Source organism: Petaurus breviceps, unplaced genomic scaffold (assembly GCF_028583685.1).
Source record: "Petaurus breviceps papuanus isolate PSGF00001 unplaced genomic scaffold, PetGlider_PUasm1.0 90903, whole genome shotgun sequence".
Classification (NCBI taxonomy): domain Eukaryota; kingdom Metazoa; phylum Chordata; class Mammalia; order Diprotodontia; family Petauridae; genus Petaurus; species Petaurus breviceps.
The window spans coordinates 1904714-1911717 of NW_027187376.1; the positions used below are offsets into that span (position 1 = coordinate 1904714).

General features: G+C 40.0%; 1 long non-coding RNA gene across 1 annotated transcript in view; it reads left to right on the forward strand.

Annotated features, from left to right (window-relative positions):
* LOC138151563 (uncharacterized) overlaps positions 1 to 6681 on the forward strand; it is a 99149-nt gene extending 92468 nt beyond the window's left edge. The window contains exon 4 of the long non-coding RNA XR_011165861.1: positions 5278 to 6681. This is a non-coding gene — a long non-coding RNA (uncharacterized lncRNA). The remainder of the gene's footprint in view (positions 1 to 5277) is intronic.
* Positions 6682 to 7004: the final 323 nt, after the last annotated feature.

A 7004-nucleotide genomic window follows, 5' to 3' on the forward strand; every position in this document is an offset into this window, starting at 1 on the left:
TTGACTTCGTATGTCTGGAGACATCCCATACTTTCCCCTTCCATGCCTCTGACCTGACTGGTAAAAGGGAGGGTAGAACCAATTGGTTAAAACAGAGAATTTAGCCATAGGTTCAAGGGTGGGAATTCTAGTCTCTAATAACAGAGGAATGCCAAACAGAGGTTTGGGCCCACAATGTAAGGCTTATTACCTCATGCAAATGCCTTATCAAACGAGATGATTTAATCAGAGTTCAAGGTGGGGGGGAGGGGGTTCCCAGAGCCTGTACCTCAATGACTCAAGGAGAGCTCTAGGGGGCTCTCAGTGCCCATACCTCATCAGCACTGCCTCCAAAAAGGACTCTTTGCTCCAATGGCACTAGCTTCCTTGTATTCCTTGAACAAGATACCCCATCTCCTGACTCCAGGCATTTTTATTAGTGTTATAAGAATGTAAATTTTTAAGATCTTCTCTGCCCCTAGGTTAAGTGCACCTGGAGCCTGTGGTAGGAGGCTTGTTTTTCAGGAGATACTTTGTGATTGGGCAGTGGGTCGAGAGGGTTGTTACATTCTCTGAGTCTGGAGAAGCCTATATAAACCTTGATGTAAGGCTTTGTTTTGGGGCTCACTTTGAGAAGTGTTGTGTGATTTGACCAGACGAGACTCTGGGCAGCCATTGAGAGCCCCCCAGCTTTGAAAAACTCAGATGTTGATGCTTCCCTCTCTGGTAACTGACTGGGTATAGATGTAATGGTTGGACAGTTGGAGGACTGTCTGCTTGATATGTTTTTCTGTTTTCTTGTAACTTCTGTCTGTATACTCTGAAGTTTGGGGTACTGACTTTTTTCCCTGAACAAAGTAAATGATATATTTGATTGATTAAAAAGATTGTTAACCCATTTTGAGTTGCTTTCCTTTAGAAAAGCAGATCTAAGAACCTGTGTTGGCAGCCACCCTGGGGATGCTGGGGTGCTTGCTGCTGCAATTAGCTATCTCCCATACTTGTAATACTCTCCCCCCTCCTCATCCCTGCCTCCTGACTTCCCTGGCTTCCTTCAAACCCTAGATAAAATCTCACCTTCTACAGAAAAGTTTATTTTTTTCTTCTGACTCCCTTAATGCTAATGCCCTACTTCTTTAAATCATTTCCTATTTTTCCTGTATATAGATTTTACTCTGTTTTTTTTCACTTGTCTCCTCCATTAGATTGTAAACTCTTTACAGGCAAGGACAGTTTTTTTCCCCTCCTTTGACATCATCTGTGCTTAGCACAGGACCTGGTATATAGTAGTCTCTTTTTTTGTTTGTTTGTTTTTTGCTTTTTTGGAGGGGGAAGGTAGGGCAATTGGTGTTAAATGAGTTGCCCAAGGTCACATGGCTAGTTTTGTGTGTAAGTGTCTGAGGCTAGATTTGAACTCATGTCCTCCTGACTCCAGGGCCAGTGCTCTATTCACTGTGCCACAAAAAGAAAATTGGGAGGAGGAAGTGGTCAATGCCCACCTCATGTCAATCATAACCCACCTCAAACAAAAATGATAACTTATTTGTTTAGAAATGTTTTGGACTTAGCTTTTCTTTGTTCTAGAGAGTTATAAAATTGAATTAATAATTCTCTTATTTATAGTTCTGAACTCCTAGTCAGGAAAACTGTGTGTGTGTGTGTGTGTGTGTGTGTGTGTGTGTGTGTGTATGGATGAATATGTGTGTGTACATATCATATGTGTATTATATAGTTATATAACCATATATGTATAGTTAACCTATTTCTATCAGCTGCATTTGAATAATGAAGCACCTTTTTCAGTAATTCAATGGTTAACCATATTTATCTTAACGAAACCAGCTTTCAAGATAAAATGAATGAGAAGGTAAATAAACTTCAGTAAAACCAAGCTAAGTTTTGGGAGCAGATCTCTCCAGAAAAGGGAAAGGCCAAGGACGAGGAATGGGGAGTGAATGAAGCGTCGAGTCTCAGCTCTTACCCTCTGGGTGAGCTCAGCAATGCCCGGAGCTGCCTGGGCATACCTCATGGTCCCATGGGCTGCATTAGTGAACTCATTACTCTTGTTCCTCTTCTCTTTCCCTGGTAATGAGTCTTTGTTATCTTCTCTTCAGGTTACCTCTTCTAATGCTTGTCAGGGCTGTGCTCCCAAGGTGCCTCCTCCTCCTCCTCTTTCTCCTCTTCCTCCTCCTCCTCTGCTTGTCTCACGCTTACTTTTCTCTGCGCACACTCCTTTTCTGTGCATTCTATCTTTCTTCTCTCTTAGGACAGAACAGCTAGCTTCTCAGTCAAGGTTAGGTCTTAGACAGTCATGAAGTTAGGGTAATTTCCCAGCGGATCAAGGAGAGGAATGTTGGGCATCTCCTACCCACACTCAGGCATTTGACTCTGATATCTTCCTCCATAGGGCAGCTAGGTGGCATAGCAGATAGAGTGCTGGGACAGGTGACCAGAAGACCTGAGTTCAAATTTAACCTCAAATATTTGACCCTGGGCAAGTCATTTAGCCCTGTTTGCTTTAGTTTTCTCACCTGTAAAAGCCAGATAAGGAAATAGCAAAGAACTCTGTATTTCTGCCAAGAAAACTCCAAATGGGATCCTGAAGAATCAGACATGATGAAAACAACTAAACAACAACAAAAATCTTTGCCATATCAACTTTATGTGTTCCTCAACACCTATGATAATGTTCTGCATAAATAAGCATTTAATAAAAATCAAGCCAATGAATGGCCTCAGGAATGACCGATCAGTAATCATTAAGGGAACTTTCTCTTTAGAAATATTCCTATAAATTTTCTCATAGCTAAAAGCAGGATCAAATCAATCATTTTATCCCATAAACACAGTGTTCTGATCAACCTAAGGGGTACAGGGAAGGAACAGCAGAGATTGATTGAACATGGTTTGGGGGGCATGTGTGCGTCTAGTTAGCTTTCTGCTGATCTCTTTACCTTACCTCCTCATTGCTACAAAAATCAGCTAACTACAGGATGTACAGGTGCTTGTGGATTTCTGGGATATTAAATTTAGCCCAAACTTCTTTCATTTTGGTATGGTATGGTAGAAAATGTCATGGATTTGGAGATAGGACACTTGAGAGTTTCGCCTTTGCCACTAAATCACTTTGTGACTTTGGGCCAATTATGTCCCTTCTCTGGGTCTGCCTTTAGGTCCCTTCAAACTCAAAGATTCTGAGTTCAAAGTGTTATTTGGGCATTGTAATGTTTAGGGAAAATAAAAGACCAAAACTAAAAAATGAAAATATGTCACTTTAATAGATAAATGTCAACTGGGAATCTCAGAGGCCCTCAAAATAAATTATTGACTAACTAGAGACTTTGAAACTCATTTAGACAAAGACTCAGACATTGGTGAGGTTGAAAGGGGAATGAGGAGCCCTTTGTTCCCTTTCCTTAATTTAATTTCTCTTGTCTGCCTCACCTTGCCTCATTCATTCCTTCATTGAGAATTTATATGGCACCCACTATGTGACCATCACTGTGTGATTCAGTACTACAGTGTAACAGGAAGCCATTTTAAGATCTTACAGACTGATTTCCCCTATTCAATCACCTGGGCAAATATGAAAGTCCAGCAGCTCACATTTAATTACTAAGCAATGGTTTCATAAATGATTTTTGTGATATGAACCTTTAGATGATTTTTTAAAGCCAATGTAAATTAAAAATGTGATCCTACTCCAAAAAAAGCATACCACAATAGAATATACAAAAAAGATAAATTAGCAAATGAAAATTCATATTACAATAGGATTATTTGCTTTATTAAAGGAAAAACTACCCTATTTCTATAACTTACTATTTCTCCTGTCTATCTACACTGTGATTCAGTAAACAATTGTTCACAAGTTTTTAAGAATACCTGTACATCTATATTTGATTTTATCTATAGAATATTTGATTCTGTCTTCAAAACCACTCTGAATAGTATAATGTACTCATTTCTGGACCCCATAACATAATTTAGAGGGGTCATAAATTACTTCTGTAAGGGATCAGGGACTGTTCCCACTAAAGTTGTTTACAGGGATGAGGTATTTTGTAGTGGGTAGAGATGAAATAAATGAAATACTATTGGTTAAGAACCTCAGCTGAACTCAATACATGTTAACTGGTCGCTCTTCACCTCATTCTCCCCAACCCAACTTTTGACTTGTCTCCCTCAAAACTCCAGAGTGACAAGAATTCAAGTTGTTCCCAGAAAGCTGGTAGGAGAAACAGATAGAATGGGTTCAACATTGAACATGCAACATACTAAGTGTCTTCAAGTTTATGAAAGCTTTCCATGAGACATAACACAAGTTTCAGATTTAGAGCTATAAGGGATTTCAGAAGCCCTTTAGTCTGCTCCCCATCCCTCATTTTGGAGGTGAGGAACCTGAGATGCAGATTAAGTGACTTGCTCAAAGTTATATAGGTAGTAAGTCCTAGAGGCAAGATTTGATAACTTGGGTCCTCTGATATATCAGTTCTCTAATTACACCAAGCTGCTTCTTTTTGCCTATCACCATAAATGACCAAGCAAAAGAAAAGGCTTGGATGATCAGCCAGAAGATGTAAGATAAGACTTAAGGAAAAACTTCTAGATGGTCAGATGGAAGTAGACATCTAGACGGGGTAGAGGGCTATGAAATCTCTCTCCCTTATTATCTGATTCTTTTTTTTCTGACACTTACAATGGGAAGGTGGGCTAAGAGTACTGTCCATGAGGAGAAAGAAGCCAGAGCATAAAATGGGTACAGGGGGAGGACAAAGAGGAGACACTCGACATCTTTGGAAGGGAAATCACCCATCCTTCACACTAAATGGCAGTGAAGATCCCAGTCAATAAGTCTTCTATCTATAAGAACCTTTGAAAGTGTATATATTGCCTCAAAGCAAGGTCAGCAATGAAATGCTGCCATGGTATAGCGGAAAGAATCCAGGTTCAAGAGTTGGAAGATTTGGATTCTAGTCCTCGCTCAGCCTCTAAGCGGCTGTGTCAACCTAAGTCACATCACTTCCTTGGGCCTCTAGGTGAAATGAGGAGGGGTGTGGAGACTCAGGTTCGATGATATATTATAAACTAGTGGAATTCAGTAATAAGATCTAGAATTTATGTAGTGTTTTTAGGTTTGCAAAGTGTTTTACTTACATTATCTTAGATGTCATAGAAAGGAGTCCCAAATTAGAGTTAGATCAGTGTTAAACTGTTTTACTTGCTTGGTATTTGCATCTTCAGTGTTTAGCACAGTGCCTGGTCCTTAATAACTCCACTGTCTGTCTGTCTGCCTAGTGAGAAGGAGGATATATGCTGGAACCAGCAAAGGAGCAGATCCCAAAGACCCAGACTCTTATCCTATCAGCGATGTTTTATCATGATGATCTCCAGCTCTTTTGGAGGGACTGAAAGCAGACCCCATTACATCTGAGATAGTGAGACAAGCCTGGGGCTCTCAAAGAGGGAATTTCATGATGAAGAAGGAACTCCAAAGGGCTGCTTCCCTGAGCTGCTCAGAGCTTGAGAGTATTGTGCCAGTGTGCCTGAGGAGTGGGAAATCAAAGTTACTGGAAGCCCCGATTGTTTTGTCTATAGCTGAGCTCACTCTCCACTTTCAGCAGAAGGCCAGAGGAAAACAAGTTACACAGATGATGAAAAACGAAGCCATTTCACATGGGAAAAAAGACACCCCCCAAGGGAGTTATCAGTCTTAGCCCAACTCCCCAACTCCAAAATGACAGGGTGAAGGAGCTCACTTATTCATTCTCATGAACTGCTTGGAGGTCAGCGGATGACAGCAATCTGAGTTCCCAGTGTGGCTTTCCTAGCCACAAGACTCCCTCGTGAACTGTTTACACCCAGGGCCTTTTGCCATAAGATACAGAAAGTTGGGAACGGAAAGGTGGCTATTCCCCATCATCATATTTTGCACAGAAAGGATTTGGGAAATTGCCTTAGTTCTCCCCAATACATATCTCTATTCACATGTGAAGACCTCACAAGAAAAACAATTTCATTTACATTGTTTACTTCATGCAACATTGAGTTGGAACTTGTATTTGTCCATAAAAATCTCCCCAACCTTAGGATTTTAGGTCAGAAGTTATTAAATTTTGGGGGGGTTGTTTTTGGTTTGGATTTTTTAGGGGGTATCATATGTCTCTTAAGCAATATGGTGAAGTCTATGGACATCTTCTCTGAATATGTTTAAATGAGAAAACTAAATACATAAAACTACAAAGGAAATTAGTTATACTGAAATACAGTCATCAAAAAAAAAATATATATATATATGCATATGTATTTTAGAAACAAGTTTATAGAGCCCAAGGAAACCTCTTATATTGAAATAGAATTATCAAAATATATTTTTAAAATATGCTTACAAAGCCCAAGAAAACCTATTATATTAAAATATCGTTATCAAAATGTATTTTTAAAAAATAAGTTCTTAAGAACCCCTGCTTTAGGTGATAAAGAGTAAAAAAAAATAAAAAGCAATATTGTATCATCCCAGACTCTTGAACTTGGAAGAGCCTTCCATCCATTTCCAGAGCAAAAGTGGTCCCCCAGGCTCCATTTTGATCTCCATAAACTTCCTAAGGCCAGGAAGCATCTTAATACTAAAAAAAAAAAAAATATTTTTCTGACTCTTCTTTCTGATACAAAGAAGGACCCTCCCATTGATGGAAGACATAGCACCAAAGGGAGACTTCTGGGTGAAGAAGTTTCCATAAAATGAAGGCCATTGCCTGACCCTCTCTGTTTGCTAAAAGCAAAGGACTGGAGGATTACCACCCCCTCATGCCAAAGCCAGATGTTTATGGAATTCTCACATTTTGGCATTTTGGAAAGAAGAAGAGAGAAGCCTTCTTTCATGAAAACAACTGAGCCCAGTCCAGCAGCTTCGCCAAACAGGGCAGCTCTGGCTTTTTAGAGAACATGGAGTCCCCTCCAAGAACACACTCTCCTGAGGACCTTGACCCTATGGATTGTAGGAGACCCCTCCTCTTCCCCGAATG